The 16,251-nt window shown below is 53.1% G+C and overlaps 47 non-coding genes across 47 annotated transcripts; all 47 read left to right on the top strand.

Annotated features, from left to right (window-relative positions):
- The first annotated feature begins 201 nt into the window (after positions 1-201).
- On the top strand, positions 202-273 carry trnam-cau (transfer RNA methionine (anticodon CAU)). Its single transcript has one exon. It is a non-coding gene; the product is annotated as a tRNA-Met (tRNA).
- Positions 274-754: 481 nt separating this feature from the next.
- Positions 755-826, top strand: trnam-cau (transfer RNA methionine (anticodon CAU)). Its single transcript has one exon. It is a non-coding gene; the product is annotated as a tRNA-Met (tRNA).
- A 261-nt stretch (positions 827-1,087) lies between these two features.
- On the top strand, positions 1,088-1,159 carry trnam-cau (transfer RNA methionine (anticodon CAU)). Its single transcript has one exon. It is a non-coding gene; the product is annotated as a tRNA-Met (tRNA).
- A 402-nt stretch (positions 1,160-1,561) lies between these two features.
- Positions 1,562-1,634, top strand: trnar-ccu (transfer RNA arginine (anticodon CCU)). The gene has a single exon. It is a non-coding gene; the product is annotated as a tRNA-Arg (tRNA).
- A 6-nt stretch (positions 1,635-1,640) lies between these two features.
- On the top strand, positions 1,641-1,712 carry trnam-cau (transfer RNA methionine (anticodon CAU)). The gene has a single exon. It is a non-coding gene; the product is annotated as a tRNA-Met (tRNA).
- A 261-nt stretch (positions 1,713-1,973) lies between these two features.
- On the top strand, positions 1,974-2,045 carry trnam-cau (transfer RNA methionine (anticodon CAU)). Its single transcript has one exon. It is a non-coding gene; the product is annotated as a tRNA-Met (tRNA).
- Positions 2,046-2,447: 402 nt separating this feature from the next.
- Positions 2,448-2,520, top strand: trnar-ccu (transfer RNA arginine (anticodon CCU)). Its single transcript has one exon. It is a non-coding gene; the product is annotated as a tRNA-Arg (tRNA).
- Positions 2,521-2,859: 339 nt separating this feature from the next.
- trnam-cau (transfer RNA methionine (anticodon CAU)) lies at positions 2,860-2,931 on the top strand. The gene has a single exon. It is a non-coding gene; the product is annotated as a tRNA-Met (tRNA).
- A 402-nt stretch (positions 2,932-3,333) lies between these two features.
- On the top strand, positions 3,334-3,406 carry trnar-ccu (transfer RNA arginine (anticodon CCU)). The gene has a single exon. It is a non-coding gene; the product is annotated as a tRNA-Arg (tRNA).
- A 6-nt stretch (positions 3,407-3,412) lies between these two features.
- trnam-cau (transfer RNA methionine (anticodon CAU)) lies at positions 3,413-3,484 on the top strand. The gene has a single exon. It is a non-coding gene; the product is annotated as a tRNA-Met (tRNA).
- Positions 3,485-4,556: 1,072 nt separating this feature from the next.
- Positions 4,557-4,629, top strand: trnar-ccu (transfer RNA arginine (anticodon CCU)). Its single transcript has one exon. It is a non-coding gene; the product is annotated as a tRNA-Arg (tRNA).
- Positions 4,630-4,635: 6 nt separating this feature from the next.
- Positions 4,636-4,707, top strand: trnam-cau (transfer RNA methionine (anticodon CAU)). Its single transcript has one exon. It is a non-coding gene; the product is annotated as a tRNA-Met (tRNA).
- A 261-nt stretch (positions 4,708-4,968) lies between these two features.
- Positions 4,969-5,040, top strand: trnam-cau (transfer RNA methionine (anticodon CAU)). Its single transcript has one exon. It is a non-coding gene; the product is annotated as a tRNA-Met (tRNA).
- Positions 5,041-5,442: 402 nt separating this feature from the next.
- On the top strand, positions 5,443-5,515 carry trnar-ccu (transfer RNA arginine (anticodon CCU)). Its single transcript has one exon. It is a non-coding gene; the product is annotated as a tRNA-Arg (tRNA).
- A 343-nt stretch (positions 5,516-5,858) lies between these two features.
- Positions 5,859-5,930, top strand: trnam-cau (transfer RNA methionine (anticodon CAU)). Its single transcript has one exon. It is a non-coding gene; the product is annotated as a tRNA-Met (tRNA).
- Positions 5,931-6,332: 402 nt separating this feature from the next.
- trnar-ccu (transfer RNA arginine (anticodon CCU)) lies at positions 6,333-6,405 on the top strand. Its single transcript has one exon. It is a non-coding gene; the product is annotated as a tRNA-Arg (tRNA).
- A 339-nt stretch (positions 6,406-6,744) lies between these two features.
- trnam-cau (transfer RNA methionine (anticodon CAU)) lies at positions 6,745-6,816 on the top strand. Its single transcript has one exon. It is a non-coding gene; the product is annotated as a tRNA-Met (tRNA).
- Positions 6,817-7,218: 402 nt separating this feature from the next.
- On the top strand, positions 7,219-7,291 carry trnar-ccu (transfer RNA arginine (anticodon CCU)). The gene has a single exon. It is a non-coding gene; the product is annotated as a tRNA-Arg (tRNA).
- A 6-nt stretch (positions 7,292-7,297) lies between these two features.
- On the top strand, positions 7,298-7,369 carry trnam-cau (transfer RNA methionine (anticodon CAU)). Its single transcript has one exon. It is a non-coding gene; the product is annotated as a tRNA-Met (tRNA).
- Positions 7,370-7,630: 261 nt separating this feature from the next.
- On the top strand, positions 7,631-7,702 carry trnam-cau (transfer RNA methionine (anticodon CAU)). The gene has a single exon. It is a non-coding gene; the product is annotated as a tRNA-Met (tRNA).
- Positions 7,703-8,108: 406 nt separating this feature from the next.
- Positions 8,109-8,181, top strand: trnar-ccu (transfer RNA arginine (anticodon CCU)). Its single transcript has one exon. It is a non-coding gene; the product is annotated as a tRNA-Arg (tRNA).
- Positions 8,182-8,187: 6 nt separating this feature from the next.
- Positions 8,188-8,259, top strand: trnam-cau (transfer RNA methionine (anticodon CAU)). The gene has a single exon. It is a non-coding gene; the product is annotated as a tRNA-Met (tRNA).
- A 735-nt stretch (positions 8,260-8,994) lies between these two features.
- trnar-ccu (transfer RNA arginine (anticodon CCU)) lies at positions 8,995-9,067 on the top strand. Its single transcript has one exon. It is a non-coding gene; the product is annotated as a tRNA-Arg (tRNA).
- Positions 9,068-9,073: 6 nt separating this feature from the next.
- On the top strand, positions 9,074-9,145 carry trnam-cau (transfer RNA methionine (anticodon CAU)). The gene has a single exon. It is a non-coding gene; the product is annotated as a tRNA-Met (tRNA).
- A 261-nt stretch (positions 9,146-9,406) lies between these two features.
- Positions 9,407-9,478, top strand: trnam-cau (transfer RNA methionine (anticodon CAU)). Its single transcript has one exon. It is a non-coding gene; the product is annotated as a tRNA-Met (tRNA).
- Positions 9,479-9,880: 402 nt separating this feature from the next.
- On the top strand, positions 9,881-9,953 carry trnar-ccu (transfer RNA arginine (anticodon CCU)). Its single transcript has one exon. It is a non-coding gene; the product is annotated as a tRNA-Arg (tRNA).
- Positions 9,954-9,959: 6 nt separating this feature from the next.
- Positions 9,960-10,031, top strand: trnam-cau (transfer RNA methionine (anticodon CAU)). Its single transcript has one exon. It is a non-coding gene; the product is annotated as a tRNA-Met (tRNA).
- Positions 10,032-10,433: 402 nt separating this feature from the next.
- trnar-ccu (transfer RNA arginine (anticodon CCU)) lies at positions 10,434-10,506 on the top strand. The gene has a single exon. It is a non-coding gene; the product is annotated as a tRNA-Arg (tRNA).
- A 6-nt stretch (positions 10,507-10,512) lies between these two features.
- trnam-cau (transfer RNA methionine (anticodon CAU)) lies at positions 10,513-10,584 on the top strand. Its single transcript has one exon. It is a non-coding gene; the product is annotated as a tRNA-Met (tRNA).
- A 261-nt stretch (positions 10,585-10,845) lies between these two features.
- Positions 10,846-10,917, top strand: trnam-cau (transfer RNA methionine (anticodon CAU)). The gene has a single exon. It is a non-coding gene; the product is annotated as a tRNA-Met (tRNA).
- Positions 10,918-11,319: 402 nt separating this feature from the next.
- trnar-ccu (transfer RNA arginine (anticodon CCU)) lies at positions 11,320-11,392 on the top strand. The gene has a single exon. It is a non-coding gene; the product is annotated as a tRNA-Arg (tRNA).
- A 6-nt stretch (positions 11,393-11,398) lies between these two features.
- Positions 11,399-11,470, top strand: trnam-cau (transfer RNA methionine (anticodon CAU)). The gene has a single exon. It is a non-coding gene; the product is annotated as a tRNA-Met (tRNA).
- A 402-nt stretch (positions 11,471-11,872) lies between these two features.
- Positions 11,873-11,945, top strand: trnar-ccu (transfer RNA arginine (anticodon CCU)). Its single transcript has one exon. It is a non-coding gene; the product is annotated as a tRNA-Arg (tRNA).
- Positions 11,946-11,951: 6 nt separating this feature from the next.
- Positions 11,952-12,023, top strand: trnam-cau (transfer RNA methionine (anticodon CAU)). The gene has a single exon. It is a non-coding gene; the product is annotated as a tRNA-Met (tRNA).
- Positions 12,024-12,425: 402 nt separating this feature from the next.
- Positions 12,426-12,498, top strand: trnar-ccu (transfer RNA arginine (anticodon CCU)). The gene has a single exon. It is a non-coding gene; the product is annotated as a tRNA-Arg (tRNA).
- A 6-nt stretch (positions 12,499-12,504) lies between these two features.
- Positions 12,505-12,576, top strand: trnam-cau (transfer RNA methionine (anticodon CAU)). Its single transcript has one exon. It is a non-coding gene; the product is annotated as a tRNA-Met (tRNA).
- A 402-nt stretch (positions 12,577-12,978) lies between these two features.
- Positions 12,979-13,051, top strand: trnar-ccu (transfer RNA arginine (anticodon CCU)). Its single transcript has one exon. It is a non-coding gene; the product is annotated as a tRNA-Arg (tRNA).
- A 6-nt stretch (positions 13,052-13,057) lies between these two features.
- On the top strand, positions 13,058-13,129 carry trnam-cau (transfer RNA methionine (anticodon CAU)). The gene has a single exon. It is a non-coding gene; the product is annotated as a tRNA-Met (tRNA).
- Positions 13,130-13,864: 735 nt separating this feature from the next.
- trnar-ccu (transfer RNA arginine (anticodon CCU)) lies at positions 13,865-13,937 on the top strand. The gene has a single exon. It is a non-coding gene; the product is annotated as a tRNA-Arg (tRNA).
- A 6-nt stretch (positions 13,938-13,943) lies between these two features.
- trnam-cau (transfer RNA methionine (anticodon CAU)) lies at positions 13,944-14,015 on the top strand. Its single transcript has one exon. It is a non-coding gene; the product is annotated as a tRNA-Met (tRNA).
- Positions 14,016-14,276: 261 nt separating this feature from the next.
- Positions 14,277-14,348, top strand: trnam-cau (transfer RNA methionine (anticodon CAU)). The gene has a single exon. It is a non-coding gene; the product is annotated as a tRNA-Met (tRNA).
- Positions 14,349-14,750: 402 nt separating this feature from the next.
- trnar-ccu (transfer RNA arginine (anticodon CCU)) lies at positions 14,751-14,823 on the top strand. Its single transcript has one exon. It is a non-coding gene; the product is annotated as a tRNA-Arg (tRNA).
- Positions 14,824-14,829: 6 nt separating this feature from the next.
- On the top strand, positions 14,830-14,901 carry trnam-cau (transfer RNA methionine (anticodon CAU)). Its single transcript has one exon. It is a non-coding gene; the product is annotated as a tRNA-Met (tRNA).
- Positions 14,902-15,303: 402 nt separating this feature from the next.
- Positions 15,304-15,376, top strand: trnar-ccu (transfer RNA arginine (anticodon CCU)). Its single transcript has one exon. It is a non-coding gene; the product is annotated as a tRNA-Arg (tRNA).
- A 6-nt stretch (positions 15,377-15,382) lies between these two features.
- trnam-cau (transfer RNA methionine (anticodon CAU)) lies at positions 15,383-15,454 on the top strand. Its single transcript has one exon. It is a non-coding gene; the product is annotated as a tRNA-Met (tRNA).
- A 402-nt stretch (positions 15,455-15,856) lies between these two features.
- trnar-ccu (transfer RNA arginine (anticodon CCU)) lies at positions 15,857-15,929 on the top strand. The gene has a single exon. It is a non-coding gene; the product is annotated as a tRNA-Arg (tRNA).
- A 6-nt stretch (positions 15,930-15,935) lies between these two features.
- trnam-cau (transfer RNA methionine (anticodon CAU)) lies at positions 15,936-16,007 on the top strand. Its single transcript has one exon. It is a non-coding gene; the product is annotated as a tRNA-Met (tRNA).
- Positions 16,008-16,251: the final 244 nt, after the last annotated feature.

Here is a 16,251-nt window from a genome sequence, read left to right as displayed (position 1 = left end):
AGCCTGACACGGGAATGAAAACTACGACCGGCAGGCTTTCACTGGGGAACGTGCAGCCATTTCCGTATCCGACAACGCACCTCCTTTGACTTGTCCTGATCATCTCATCTGCATTTTCTCAAATCTGCCTTGCAATCCAATCAAACTGCAAGGAGAGCACTGGAGCTAATGGAAATGAGCAGGCAATCAGAAGTGAAGCAGAGCAGAGTGGCGCAGCGGAAGCGTGCTGGGCCCATAACCCAGAGGTCGATGGATCGAAACCATCCTCTGCTAGGCCCAGTTTTTAGATGCCTCTCCTGCGCGTTGACGCGCGCCATTTCCCTCAGAGTCTGGGCCAGCGCTGACAACGGCGAGTGGAGGGGGCTTCGGAGTGGAGAACCTGTAGCCACTTCCACGTTTATATACACGTTCACTTGACTTAGTCTTGATCTTCCCGTCACTTTACACTGTCGTGTAAAATGCAAACACCTCTTCAAACAATCTTCTGACATGGAAACATTTCAAATCAGGAAATATAGCCATGCTCACCTGCCACAGTCAGTCTGGAGTGCTTTCTGCCAGCTCAGGGCCCGAGACCCGAAAATTCAACACAGTGGCTTTGTCCGGCTATCCCGACATTTAAAAGATTCCTTTGATACCAGTGGAGCAAAGGCTCTGATGGAGCACAGCTGGTAAGCCCCAGTGGCCTAATGCATAAGGCACTGGCCTCATAAGCCAGGAATTGTGGGTTCGAGTCCCATCTGGGGTGAGGCGGAGCAGAGTGGCGCAGCGGAAGCGTGCTGGGCCCATAACCCAGAGGTCGATGGATCGAAACCATCCTCTGCTAGGCAAACCCTTTAGGTGCCACGATAGTAGAGCCGCACACATTTTGCCTTTCACAACCCACAGCCTGACACGGGAATGAAAACTACGACCGGCAGGCTTTCACTGGGGAACGTGCAGCCATTTCCGTATCCGACTACGCACCTCCTTTGACTTGTCCTGATCATCTCATCTGCATTTTCTCAAATCTGCCTTGCAATCCAATCAAACTGCAAGGAGAGCACTGGAGCTAATGGAAATGAGCAGGCAATCAGAAGTGAGGCAGAGCAGAGTGGCGCAGCGGAAGCGTGCTGGGCCCATAACCCAGAGGTCGATGGATCGAAACCATCCTCTGCTAGGCCGAGTTTTTAGAGGCCTCTCCTGCGCGTTGACGCGCGCCATTTCCCTCAGAGTCTGGGCCAGCGCTGACAACGGCGAGTGGAGGGGGCTTCGGAGTGGGGAACCTGTAGCCACTTCCACGTTTATATACACGTTCACTTGACTTAGTCTTGATCTTCCCGTCACTTTACACTGTCGTGTAAAATGCAAACACCTCTTCAAACAATCTTCTGACATGGAAACATTTCAAATCAGGAAATATAGCCATGCTCACCTGCCACAGTCAGTCTGGAGTGCTTTCTGCCAGCTCAGGGCCCGAGACCCGAAAATTCAACACAGTGGCTTTGTCCGGCTATCCCGACATTTAAAACATTCCTTTGATACCAGTGGAGCAAAGGCTCTGATGGAGCGCAGCTGGTAAGCCCCAGTGGCCTAATGGATAAGGCACTGGCCTCCTAAGCCAGGGATTGTGGGTTCGAGTCCGATCTGGGGTGAGGCGGAGCAGAGTGGCGCAGCGGAAGCGTGCTGGGCCCATAACCCAGAGGTCGATGGATCGAAACCATCCTCTGCTAGGCTAACCCTTTAGGTGCCACGATAGTAGAGCCGCACACATTTAGCCTTTCTCGACCCACAGCCTGACACGGGAATGAAAACTACGACCGGCAGGCTTTCACTGGGGAACGTGCAGCCATTTCCGTATCCGACTACGCACCTCCTTTGACTTGTCCTGATCATCTCATCTGCATTTTCTCAAATCTGCCTTGCAATCCAATCAAACTGCAAGGAGTGCACTGGAGCTAATAGAAATGAGCAGGCAATCAGAACTGAGGCAGAGCAGAGTGGCGCAGCGGAAGCGTGCTGGGCCCATAACCCAGAGGTCGATGGATCGAAACCATCCTCTGCTAGGCCCAGTTTTTAGATGCCTCTCCTGCGCGTTGACGCGCGCCATTTCCCTCAGAGTCTGGGCCAGCGCTGACAACGGCGAGTGGAGGGGGCTTCGGAGTGGGGAACCTGTAGCCACTTCCACGTTTATATACACGTTCACTTGACTTAGTCTTGATCTTCCCGTCACTTTACACTGTCGTGTAAAATGCAAACACCTCTTCAAACAATCTTCTGACATGGAAACATTTCCAATCAGGAAATATAGCCATGCTCACCTGCCACAGTCAGTCTGGAGTGCTTTCTGCCAGCTCAGGGCCCGAGACCCGAAAATTCAACACAGTGGCTTTGTCCGGCTATCCCGACATTTAAAAGATTCCTTTGATACCAGTGGAGCAAAGGCTCTGATGGAGCACAGCTGGAAAGCCCCAGTGGCCTAATGGATAAGGCACTGGCCTCCTAAGCCAGGGATTGTGGGTTCGAGTCCCATCTGGGGTGAGGCGGAGCAGAGTGGCGCAGCGGAAGCGTGCTGGGCCCATAACCCAGAGGTCAATGGATCGAAACCATCCTCTGCTAGGCTAACCCTTTAGGTGCCACGATAGTAGAGCCGCACACATTTAGCCTTTCACGACCCACAGCCTGACACGGGAATGAAAACTACGACCGGCAGGCTTTCACTGGGGAACGTGCAGCCATTTCCGTATCCGACTACGCACCTCCTTTGACTTGTCCTGATCATCTCATCTGCATTTTCTCAAATCTGCCTTGCAATCCAATCAAACTGCAAGGAGAGCACTGGAGCTAATGGAAATGAGCAGGCAATCAGAACTGAGGCAGAGCAGAGTGGCGCAGCGGAAGCGTGCTGGGCCCATAACCCAGAGGTCGATGGATCGAAACCATCCTCTGCTAGGCCCAGTTTTTAGATGCCTCTCCTGCGCGTTGACGCGCGCCATTTCCCTCAGAGTCTGGGCCAGCGCTGACAACGGCGAGTGGAGGGGGCTTCGGAGTGGGGAACCTGTAGCCACTTCCACGTTTATATACACGTTCACTTGACTTAGTCTTGATCTTCCCGTCACTTTACACTGTCGTGTAAAATGCAAACACCTCTTCAAACAATCTTCTGACATGGAAACATTTCAAATCAGGAAATATAGCCATGCTCACCTGCCACAGTCAGTCTGGAGTGCTTTCTGCCAGCTCAGGGCCCGAGACCCGAAAATTCAACACAGTGGCTTTGTCCGGTTATCCCGACATTTAAAAGATTCCTTTGATACCAGTGGAGCAAAGGCTCTGATGGAGCGCAGCTGGTAAGCCCCAGTGGCCTAATGGATAAGGCACTGGCCTCCTAAGCCAGGGATTGTGGGTTCGAGTCCGATCTGGGGTGAGGCGGAGCAGAGTGGCGCAGCGGAAGCGTGCTGGGCCCATAACCCAGAGGTCGATGGATCGAAACCATCCTCTGCTAGGCTAACCCTTTACGTGCCACGATAGTAGAGCCGCACACATTTAGCCTTTCTCGACCCACAGCCTGACACGGGAATGAAAACTACGACCGGCAGGCTTTCACTGGGGAACGTGCAGCCATTTCCGTATCCGACTACGCACCTCCTTTGACTTGTCCTGATCATCTCATCTGCATTTTCTCAAATCTGCCTTGCAATCCAATCAAACTGCAAGGAGAGCACTGGAGCTAATGGAAATGAGCAGGCAATCAGAACTGAGGCAGAGCAGAGTGGCGCAGCGGAAGCGTGCTGGGCCCATAACCCAGAGGTCGATGGATCGATCGAAACCATCCTCTGCTAGGCAAACCCTTTAGGTGCCACGATAGTAGAGCCGCACACATTTAGCCTTTCACGACCCACAGCCTGACACGGGAATGAAAACTACGACCGGCAGGCTTTCACTGGGGAACGTGCAGCCATTTCCGTATCCGACTACGCACCTCCTTTGACTTGTCCTGATCATCTCATCTGCATTTTCTCAAATCTGCCTTGCAATCCAATCAAACTGCAAGGAGAGCACTGGAGCTAATGGAAATGAGCAGGCAATCAGAACTGAGGCAGAGTAGAGTGGCGCAGCGGAAGCGTGCTGGGCCCATAACCCAGAGGTCGATGGATCGAAACCATCCTCTGCTAGGCCCAGTTTTTAGATGCCTCTCCTGCGCGTTGACGCGCGCCATTTCCCTCAGAGTCTGGGCCAGCGCTGACAACGGCGAGTGGAGGGGGCTTCGGAGTGGGGAACCTGTAGCCACTTCCACGTTTATATACACGTTCACTTGACTTAGTCTTGATCTTCCCGTCACTTTACACTGTCGTGTAAAATGCAAACACCTCTTCAAACAATCTTCTGACATGGAAACATTTCAAATCAGGAAATATAGCCATGCTCACCTGCCACAGTCAGTCTGGAGTGCTTTCTGCCAGCTCAGGGCCCGAGACCCGAAAATTCAACACAGTGGCTTTGTCCGGTTATCCCGACATTTAAAAGATTCCTTTGATACCAGTGGAGCAAAGGCTCTGATGGAGCGCAGCTGGTAAGCCCCAGTGGCCTAATGGATAAGGCACTGGCCTCCTAAGCCAGGGATTGTGGGTTCGAGTCCGATCTGGGGTGAGGCGGAGCAGAGTGGCGCAGCGGAAGCGTGCTGGGCCCATAACCCAGAGGTCGATGGATCGAAACCATCCTCTGCTAGGCTAACCCTTTACGTGCCACGATAGTAGAGCCGCACACATTTAGCCTTTCTCGACCCACAGCCTGACACGGGAATGAAAACTACGACCGGCAGGCTTTCACTGGGGAACGTGCAGCCATTTCCGTATCCGACTACGCACCTCCTTTGACTTGTCCTGATCATCTCATCTGCATTTTCTCAAATCTGCCTTGCAATCCAATCAAACTGCAAGGAGAGCACTGGAGCTAATGGAAATGAGCAGGCAATCAGAACTGAGGCAGAGCAGAGTGGCGCAGCGGAAGCGTGCTGGGCCCATAACCCAGAGGTCGATGGATCGAAACCATCCTCTGCTAGGCCCAGTTTTTAGATGCCTCTCCTGCGCGTTGACGCGCGCCATTTCCCTCAGAGTCTGGGCCAGCGCTGACAACGGCGAGTGGAGGGGGCTTCGGAGTGGGGAACCTGTAGCCACTTCCACGTTTATATACACGTTCACTTGACTTAGTCTTGATCTTCCCGTCACTTTACACTGTCGTGTAAAATGCAAACACCTCTTCAAACAATCTTCTGACATGGAAACATTTCAAATCAGGAAATATAGCCATGCTCACCTGCCACAGTCAGTCTGGAGTGCTTTCTGCCAGCTCAGGGCCCGAGACCCGAAAATTCAACACAGTGGCTTTGTCCGGCTATCCCGACATTTAAAACATTCCTTTGATACCAGTGGAGCAAAGGCTCTGATGGAGCGCAGCTGGTAAGCCCCAGTGGCCTAATGGATAAGGCACTGGCCTCCTAAGCCAGGGATTGTGGGTTCGAGTCCGATCTGGGGTGAGGCGGAGCAGAGTGGCGCAGCGGAAGCGTGCTGGGCCCATAACCCAGAGGTCGATGGATCGATCGAAACCATCCTCTGCTAGGCTAACCCTTTAGGTGCCACGATAGTAGAGCCGCACACATTTAGCCTTTCTCGACCCACAGCCTGACACGGGAATGAAAACTACGACCGGCAGGCTTTCACTGGGGAACGTGCAGCCATATCCGTATCCGACTACGCACCTCCTTTGACTCGTCCTGATCATCTCATCTGCATTTTCTCAAATCTGCCTTGCAATCCAATCAAACTGCAAGGAGTGCACTGGAGCTAATGGAAATGAGCAGGCAATCAGAACTGAGGCAGAGCAGAGTGGCGCAGCGGAAGCGTGCTGGGCCCATAACCCAGAGGTCGATGGATCGAAACCATCCTCTGCTAGGCCCAGTTTTTAGATGCCTCTCCTGCGCGTTGACGCGCGTCATTTCCCTCAGAGTCTGGGCCAGCGCTGACAACGGCGAGTGGAGGGGGCTTCGGAGTGGGGAACCTGTAGCCACTTCCACGTTTATATACACGTTCACTTGACTTAGTCTTGATCTTCCCGTCACTTTACACTGTCGTGTAAAATGCAAACACCTCTTCAAACAATCTTCTGACATGGAAACATTTCCAATCAGGAAATATAGCCATGCTCACCTGCCACAGTCAGTCTGGAGTGCTTTCTGCCAGCTCAGGGCCCGAGACCCGAAAATTCAACACAGTGGCTTTGTCCGGCTATCCCGACATTTAAAAGATTCCTTTGATACCAGTGGAGCAAAGGCTCTGATGGAGCACAGCTGGAAAGCCCCAGTGGCCTAATGGATAAGGCACTGGCCTCCTAAGCCAGGGATTGTGGGTTCGAGTCCCATCTGGGGTGAGGCGGAGCAGAGTGGCGCAGCGGAAGCGTGCTGGGCCCATAACCCAGAGGTCAATGGATCGAAACCATCCTCTGCTAGGCTAACCCTTTAGGTGCCACGATAGTAGAGCCGCACACATTTAGCCTTTCACGACCCACAGCCTGACACGGGAATGAAAACTACGACCGGCAGGCTTTCACTGGGGAACGTGCAGCCATTTCCGTATCCGACTACGCACCTCCTTTGACTTGTCCTGATCATCTCATCTGCATTTTCTCAAATCTGCCTTGCAATCCAATCAAACTGCAAGGAGAGCACTGGAGCTAATGGAAATGAGCAGGCAATCAGAACTGAGGCAGAGCAGAGTGGCGCAGCGGAAGCGTGCTGGGCCCATAACCCAGAGGTCGATGGATCGAAACCATCCTCTGCTAGGCCCAGTTTTTAGATGCCTCTCCTGCGCGTTGACGCGCGCCATTTCCCTCAGAGTCTGGGCCAGCGCTGACAACGGCGAGTGGAGGGGGCTTCGGAGTGGGGAACCTGTAGCCACTTCCACGTTTATATACACGTTCACTTGACTTAGTCTTGATCTTCCCGTCACTTTACACTGTCGTGTAAAATGCAAACACCTCTTCAAACAATCTTCTGACATGGAAACATTTCAAATCAGGAAATATAGCCATGCTCACCTGCCACAGTCAGTCTGGAGTGCTTTCTGCCAGCTCAGGGCCCGAGACCCGAAAATTCAACACAGTGGCTTTGTCCGGTTATCCCGACATTTAAAAGATTCCTTTGATACCAGTGGAGCAAAGGCTCTGATGGAGCGCAGCTGGTAAGCCCCAGTGGCCTAATGGATAAGGCACTGGCCTCCTAAGCCAGGGATTGTGGGTTCGAGTCCGATCTGGGGTGAGGCGGAGCAGAGTGGCGCAGCGGAAGCGTGCTGGGCCCATAACCCAGAGGTCGATGGATCGAAACCATCCTCTGCTAGGCTAACCCTTTACGTGCCACGATAGTAGAGCCGCACACATTTAGCCTTTCTCGACCCACAGCCTGACACGGGAATGAAAACTACGACCGGCAGGCTTTCACTGGGGAACGTGCAGCCATTTCCGTATCCGACTACGCACCTCCTTTGACTTGTCCTGATCATCTCATCTGCATTTTCTCAAATCTGCCTTGCAATCCAATCAAACTGCAAGGAGAGCACTGGAGCTAATGGAAATGAGCAGGCAATCAGAACTGAGGCAGAGCAGAGTGGCGCAGCGGAAGCGTGCTGGGCCCATAACCCAGAGGTCGATGGATCGAAACCATCCTCTGCTAGGCCCAGTTTTTAGATGCCTCTCCTGCGCGTTGACGCGCGCCATTTCCCTCAGAGTCTGGGCCAGCGCTGACAACGGCGAGTGGAGGGGGCTTCGGAGTGGGGAACCTGTAGCCACTTCCACGTTTATATACACGTTGACTTGACTTAGTCTTGATCGATCTTCCCGTCACTTTACACTGTCGTGTAAAATGCAAACACCTCTTCAAACAATCTTCTGACATGGAAACATTTCAAATCAGGAAATATAGCCATGCTCACCTGCCACAGTCAGTCTGGAGTGCTTTCTGCCAGCTCAGGGCCCGAGACCCGAAAATTCAACACAGTGGCTTTGTCCGGCTATCCCGACATTTAAAACATTCCTTTGATACCAGTGGAGCAAAGGCTCTGATGGAGGGCAGCTGGTAAGCCCCAGTGGCCTAATGGATAAGGCACTGGCCTCCTAAGCCAGGGATTGTGGGTTCGAGTCCCATCTGGGGTGAGGCGGAGCAGAGTGGCGCAGCGGAAGCGTGCTGGGCCCATAACCCAGAGGTCGATGGATCGAAACCATCCTCTGCTAGGCTAACCCTTTAGGTGCCACGATAGTAGAGCCGCACACATTTAGCCTTTCTCGACCCACAGCCTGACACGGGAATGAAAACTACGACCGGCAGGCTTTCACTGGGGAACGTGCAGCCATTTCCGTATCCGACTACGCACCTCCTTTGACTTGTCCTGATCATCTCATCTGCATTTTCTCAAATCTGCCTTGCAATCCAATCAAACTGCAAGGAGAGCACTGGAGCTAATGGAAATGAGCAGGCAATCAGAACTGAGGCAGAGCAGAGTGGCGCAGCGGAAGCGTGCTGGGCCCATAACCCAGAGGTCGATGGATTGAAACCATCCTCTGCTAGGCCCAGTTTTTAGATGCCTCTCCTGCGCGTTGACGCGCGCCATTTCCCTCAGAGTCTGGGCCAGCGCTGACAACGGCGAGTGGAGGGGGCTTCGAAGTGGGGAACCTGTAGCCACTTCCACGTTTATATACACGTTCACTTGACTTAGTCTTGATCTTCCCGTCACTTTACACTGTCGTGTAAAATGCAAACACCTCTTCAAACAATCTTCTGACATGGAAACATTTCAAATCAGGAAATATAGCCATGCTCACCTGCCACAGTCAGTCTGGAGTGCTTTCTGCCAGCTCAGGGCCCGAGACCCGAAAATTCAACACAGTGGCTTTGTCCGGCTATCCCGACATTTAAAACATTCCTTTGATACCAGTGGAGCAAAGGCTCTGATGGAGCGCAGCTGGTAAGCCCCAGTGGCCTAATGGATAAGGCACTGGCCTCCTAAGCCAGGGATTGTGGGTTCGAGTCCCATCTGGGGTGAGGCGGAGCAGAGTGGCGCAGCGGAAGCGTGCTGGGCCCATAACCCAGAGGTCGATGGATCGAAACCATCCTCTGCTAGGCTAACCCTTTAGGTGCCACGATAGTAGAGCCGCACACATTTTGCCTATCACAACCCACAGCCTGACACGGGAATGAAAACTACGACCGGCAGGCTTTCACTGGGGAACGTGCAGCCATTTCCGTATCCGACTACGCACCTCCTTTGACTTGTCCTGATCATCTCATCTGCATTTTCTCAAATCTGCCTTGCAATCCAATCAAACTGCAAGGAGAGCACTGGAGCTAATGGAAATGAGCGGGCAATCAGAACTGAGGCAGAGCAGAGTGGCGCAGCGGAAGCGTGCTGGGCCCATAACCCAGAGGTCGATGGATCGAAACCATCCTCTGCTAGGCCCAGTTTTTAGATGCCTCTCCTGCGCGTTGACGCGCGCCATTTCCCTCAGAGTCTGGGCCAGCACTGACAACGGCGAGTGGAGGGGGCTTCGGAGTGGGGAACCTGTAGCCACTTCCACGTTTATATACACGTTCACTTGACTTAGTCTTGATCTTCCCGTCACTTTACACTGTCGTGTAAAATGCAAACACCTCTTCAAACAATCTTCTGACATGGAAACATTTCAAATCAGGAAATATAGCCATGCTCACCTGCCACAGTCAGTCTGGAGTGCTTTCTGCCAGCTCAGGGCCCGAGACCCGAAAATTCAACACAGTGGCTTTGTCCGGCTATCCCGACATTTAAAACATTCCTTTGATACCAGTGGAGCAAAGGCTCTGATGGAGCGCAGCTGGTAAGCCCCAGTGGCCTAATGGATAAGGCACTGGCCTCCTAAGCCAGGGATTGTGGGTTCGAGTCCCATCTGGGGTGAGGCGGAGCAGAGTGGCGCAGCGGAAGCGTGCTGGGCCCATAACCCAGAGGTCGATGGATCGAAACCATCCTCTGCTAGGCCGAGTTTTTAGATGCCTCTCCTGCGCGTTGACGCGCGCCATTTCCCTCAGAGTCTGGGCCAGCGCTGACAACGGCGAGTGGAGGGGGCTTCGGAGTGGGGAACCTGTAGCCACTTCCACGTTTATATACACGTTCACTTGACTTAGTCTTGATCTTCCCGTCACTTTACACTGTCGTGTAAAATGCAAACACCTCTTCAAACAATCTTCTGACATGGAAACATTTCAAATCAGGAAATATAGCCATGCTCACCTGCCACAGTCAGTCTGGAGTGCTTTCTGCCAGCTCAGGGCCCGAGACCCGAAAATTCAACACAGTGGCTTTGTCCGGCTATCCCGACATTTAAAACATTCCTTTGATACCAGTGGAGCAAAGGCTCTGATGGAGCGCAGCTGGTAAGCCCCAGTGGCCTAATGGATAAGGCACTGGCCTCCTAAGCCAGGGATTGTGGGTTCGAGTCCCATCTGGGGTGAGGCGGAGCAGAGTGGCGCAGCGGAAGCGTGCTGGGCCCATAACCCAGAGGTCGATGGATCGAAACCATCCTCTGCTAGGCTAACCCTTTAGGTGCCACGATAGTAGAGCCGCACACATTTTGCCTTTCACAACCCACAGCCTGACACGGGAATGAAAACTACGACCGGCAGGCTTTCACTGGGGAACGTGCAGCCATTTCCGTATCCGACTACGCACCTCCTTTGACTTGTCCTGATCATCTCATCTGCATTTTCTCAAATCTGCCTTGCAATCCAATCAAACTGCAAGGAGAGCACTGGAGCTAATGGAAATGAGCGGGCAATCAGAACTGAGGCAGAGCAGAGTGGCGCAGCGGAAGCGTGCTGGGCCCATAACCCAGAGGTCGATGGATCGAAACCATCCTCTGCTAGGCCCAGTTTTTAGATGCCTCTCCTGCGCGTTGACGCGCGCCATTTCCCTCAGAGTCTGGGCCAGCACTGACAACGGCGAGTGGAGGGGGCTTCGGAGTGGGGAACCTGTAGCCACTTCCACGTTTATATACACGTTCACTTGACTTAGTCTTGATCTTCCCGTCACTTTACACTGTCGTGTAAAATGCAAACACCTCTTCAAACAATCTTCTGACATGGAAACATTTCAAATCAGGAAATATAGCCATGCTCACCTGCCACAGTCAGTCTGGAGTGCTTTCTGCCAGCTCAGGGCCCGAGACCCGAAAATTCAACACAGTGGCTTTGTCCGGCTATCCCGACATTTAAAACATTCCTTTGATACCAGTGGAGCAAAGGCTCTGATGGAGCGCAGCTGGTAAGCCCCAGTGGCCTAATGGATAAGGCACTGGCCTCCTAAGCCAGGGATTGTGGGTTCGAGTCCCATCTGGGGTGAGGCGGAGCAGAGTGGCGCAGCGGAAGCGTGCTGGGCCCATAACCCAGAGGTCGATGGATCGAAACCATCCTCTGCTAGGCCGAGTTTTTAGATGCCTCTCCTGCGCGTTGACGCGCGCCATTTCCCTCAGAGTCTGGGCCAGCGCTGACAACGGCGAGTGGAGGGGGCTTCGGAGTGGGGAACCTGTAGCCACTTCCACGTTTATATACACGTTCACTTGACTTAGTCTTGATCTTCCCGTCACTTTACACTGTCGTGTAAAATGCAAACACCTCTTCAAACAATCTTCTGACATGGAAACATTTCAAATCAGGAAATATAGCCATGCTCACCTGCCACAGTCAGTCTGGAGTGCTTTCTGCCAGCTCAGGGCCCGAGACCCGAAAATTCAACACAGTGGCTTTGTCCAGCTATCCCGACATTTAAAACATTCCTTTGATACCAGTGGAGCAAAGGCTCTGATGGAGCGCAGCTGGTAAGCCCCAGTGGCCTAATGGATAAGGCACTGGCCTCCTAAGCCAGGGATTGTGGGTTCGAGTCCCATCTGGGGTGAGGCGGAGCAGAGTGGCGCAGCGGAAGCGTGCTGGGCCCATAACCCAGAGGTCGATGGATCGAAACCATCCTCTGCTAGGCCGAGTTTTTAGATGCCTCTCCTGCGCGTTGACGCGCGCCATTTCCCTCAGAGTCTGGGCCAGCGCTGACAACGGCGAGTGGAGGGGGCTTCGGAGTGGGGAACCTGTAGCCACTTCCACGTTTATATACACGTTCACTTGACTTAGTCTTGATCTTCCCGTCACTTTACACTGTCGTGTAAAATGCAAACACCTCTTCAAACAATCTTCTGACATGGAAACATTTCAAATCAGGAAATATAGCCATGCTCACCTGCCACAGTCAGTCTGGAGTGCTTTCTGCCAGCTCAGGGCCCGAGACCCGAAAATTCAACACAGTGGCTTTGTCCGGCTATCCCGACATTTAAAACATTCCTTTGATACCAGTGGAGCAAAGGCTCTGATGGAGCGCAGCTGGTAAGCCCCAGTGGCCTAATGGATAAGGCACTGGCCTCCTAAGCCAGGGATTGTGGGTTCGAGTCCCATCTGGGGTGAGGCGGAGCAGAGTGGCGCAGCGGAAGCGTGCTGGGCCCATAACCCAGAGGTCGATGGATCGAAACCATCCTCTGCTAGGCCGAGTTTTTAGATGCCTCTCCTGCGCGTTGACGCGCGCCATTTCCCTCAGAGTCTGGGCCAGCGCTGACAACGGCGAGTGGAGGGGGCTTCGGAGTGGGGAACCTGTAGCCACTTCCACGTTTATATACACGTTCACTTGACTTAGTCTTGATCTTCCCGTCACTTTACACTGTCGTGTAAAATGCAAACACCTCTTCAAACAATCTTCTGACATGGAAACATTTCAAATCAGGAAATATAGCCATGCTCACCTGCCACAGTCAGTCTGGAGTGCTTTCTGCCAGCTCAGGGCCCGAGACCCGAAAATTCAACACAGTGGCTTTGTCCGGCTACCCCGACATTTAAAACATTCCTTTGATACCAGTGGAGCAAAGGCTCTGATGGAGCGCAGCTGGTAAGCCCCAGTGGCCTAATGGATAAGGCACTGGCCTCCTAAGCCAGGGATTGTGGGTTCGAGTCCCATCTGGGGTGAGGCGGAGCAGAGTGGCGCAGCGGAAGCGTGCTGGGCCCATAACCCAGAGGTCGATGGATCGAAACCATCCTCTGCTAGGCTAACCCTTTAGGTGCCACGATAGTAGAGCCGCACACATTTTGCCTATCACAACCCACAGCCTGACACGGGAATGAAAACTACGACCGGCAGGCTTTCACTGGGGAACGTGCAGCCATTTCCGTATCCGACTACGCACCTCCTTTGACTTGTCCTGATCATCTCATCTGCATTTTCTCAAATCTGCCTTGCAATCCAATCAAACTGCAAGGAGAGCACTGGAGCTAATGGAAATGAGCAAGCAATCAGAACTGAGGCAGAGTAGAGTGGCGCAGCGGAAGCGTGCTGGGCCCATAACCCAGAGGTCGATGGATCGAAACCAACCTCTGCTAGGCCGAGTTTTTAGATGCCTCTCCTGCGCGTTGACGCGCGCCATTTCCCTCAGAGTCTGGGCCAGCGCTGACAACGGCGAGTGGAGGGGGCTTCGGAGTGGGGAACCTGTAGCCACTTCCACGTTTATATACACGTTCACTTGACTTAGTCTTGATCTTCCCGTCACTTTACACTGTCGTGTAAAATGCAAACACCTCTTCAAACAATCTTCTGACATGGAAACATTTCAAATCAGGAAATATAGCCATGCTCACCTGCCACAGTCAGTCTGGAGTGCTTTCTGCCAGCTCAGGGCCCGAGACCCGAAAATTCAACACAGTGGCTTTGTCCGGCTATCCCGACATTTAAAACATTCCTTTGATACCAGTGGAGCAAAGGCTCTGATGGAGCGCAGCTGGTAAGCCCCAGTGGCCTAATGGATAAGGCACTGGCCTCCTAAGCCAGGGATTGTGGGTTCGAGTCCCATCTGGGGTGAGGCGGAGCAGAGTGGCGCAGCGGAAGCGTGCTGGGCCCATAACCCAGAGGTCGATGGATCGAAACCATCCTCTGCTAGGCTAACCCTTTAGGTGCCACGATAGTAGAGCCGCACACATTTTGCCTATCACAACCCACAGCCTGACACGGGAATGAAAACTACGACCGGCAGGCTTTCACTGGGGAACGTGCAGCCATTTCCGTATCCGACTACGCACCTCCTTTGACTTGTCCTGATCATCTCATCTGCATTTTCTCAAATCTGCCTTGCAATCCAATCAAACTGCAAGGAGAGCACTGGAGCTAATGGAAATGAGCGGGCAATCAGAACTGAGGCAGAGCAGAGTGGCGCAGCGGAAGCGTGCTGGGCCCATAACCCAGAGGTCGATGGATCGAAACCATCCTCTGCTAGGCCCAGTTTTTAGATGCCTCTCCTGCGCGTTGACGCGCGCCATTTCCCTCAGAGTCTGGGCCAGCACTGACAACGGCGAGTGGAGGGGGCTTCGGAGTGGGGAACCTGTAGCCACTTCCACGTTTATATACACGTTCACTTGACTTAGTCTTGATCTTCCCGTCACTTTACACTGTCGTGTAAAATGCAAACACCTCTTCAAACAATCTTCTGACATGGAAACATTTCAAATCAGGAAATATAGCCATGCTCACCTGCCACAGTCAGTCTGGAGTGCTTTCTGCCAGCTCAGGGCCCGAGACCCGAAAATTCAACACAGTGGCTTTGTCCGGCTATCCCGACATTTAAAACATTCCTTTGATACCAGTGGAGCAAAGGCTCTGATGGAGCGCAGCTGGTAAGCCCCAGTGGCCTAATGGATAAGGCACTGGCCTCCTAAGCCAGGGATTGTGGGTTCGAGTCCCATCTGGGGTGAGGCGGAGCAGAGTGGCGCAGCGGAAGCGTGCTGGGCCCATAACCCAGAGGTCGATGGATCGAAACCATCCTCTGCTAGGCCGAGTTTTTAGATGCCTCTCCTGCGCGTTGACGCGCGCCATTTCCCTCAGAGTCTGGGCCAGCGCTGACAACGGCGAGTGGAGGGGGCTTCGGAGTGGGGAACCTGTAGCCACTTCCACGTTTATATACACGTTCACTTGACTTAGTCTTGATCTTCCCGTCACTTTACACTGTCGTGTAAAATGCAAACACCTCTTCAAACAATCTTCTGACATGGAAACATTTCAAATCAGGAAATATAGCCATGCTCACCTGCCACAGTCAGTCTGGAGTGCTTTCTGCCAGCTCAGGGCCCGAGACCCGAAAATTCAACACAGTGGCTTTGTCCGGCTATCCCGACATTTAAAACATTCCTTTGATACCAGTGGAGCAAAGGCTCTGATGGAGCGCAGCTGGTAAGCCCCAGTGGCCTAATGGATAAGGCACTGGCCTCCTAAGCCAGGGATTGTGGGTTCGAGTCCCATCTGGGGTGAGGCGGAGCAGAGTGGCGCAGCGGAAGCGTGCTGGGCCCATAACCCAGAGGTCGATGGATCGAAACCATCCTCTGCTAGGCCGAGTTTTTAGATGCCTCTCCTGCGCGTTGACGCGCGCCATTTCCCTCAGAGTCTGGGCCAGCGCTGACAACGGCGAGTGGAGGGGGCTTCGGAGTGGGGAACCTGTAGCCACTTCCACGTTTATATACACGTTCACTTGACTTAGTCTTGATCTTCCCGTCACTTTACACTGTCGTGTAAAATGCAAACACCTCTTCAAACAATCTTCTGACATGGAAACATTTCAAATCAGGAAATATAGCCATGCTCACCTGCCACAGTCAGTCTGGAGTGCTTTCTGCCAGCTCAGGGCCCGAGACCCGAAAATTCAACACAGTGGCTTTGTCCGGCTACCCCGACATTTAAAACATTCCTTTGATACCAGTGGAGCAAAGGCTCTGATGGAGCGCAGCTGGTAAGCCCCAGTGGCCTAATGGATAAGGCACTGGCCTCCTAAGCCAGGGATTGTGGGTTCGAGTCCCATCTGGGGTGAGGCGGAGCAGAGTGGCGCAGCGGAAGCGTGCTGGGCCCATAACCCAGAGGTCGATGGATCGAAACCATCCTCTGCTAGGCTAACCCTTTAGGTGCCACGATAGTAGAGCCGCACACATTTTGCCTATCACAACCCACAGCCTGACACGGGAATGAAAACTACGACCGGCAGGCTTTCACTGGGGAACGTGCAGCCATTTCCGTATCCGACTACGCACCTCCTTTGACTTGTCCTGATCATCTCATCTGCATTTTCTCAAATCTGCCTTGCAATCCAATCAAACTGCAAGGAGAGCACTGGAGCTAATGGAAATGAGCAAGC

Source organism: Alosa pseudoharengus, unplaced genomic scaffold (assembly GCF_046254945.1).
Source record: "Alosa pseudoharengus isolate Yale_2024_CS ecotype anadromous, Long Island Sound unplaced genomic scaffold, YU_APseudo_1.1 YU_APseudo_1.1_scf_23, whole genome shotgun sequence".
NCBI classification, from domain to species: Eukaryota; Metazoa; Chordata; class Actinopteri; order Clupeiformes; family Clupeidae; genus Alosa; species Alosa pseudoharengus.
The sequence above is the reverse complement of the archived record's forward strand: the minus strand, read 5'-3'. Positions and strand labels throughout refer to the sequence as shown.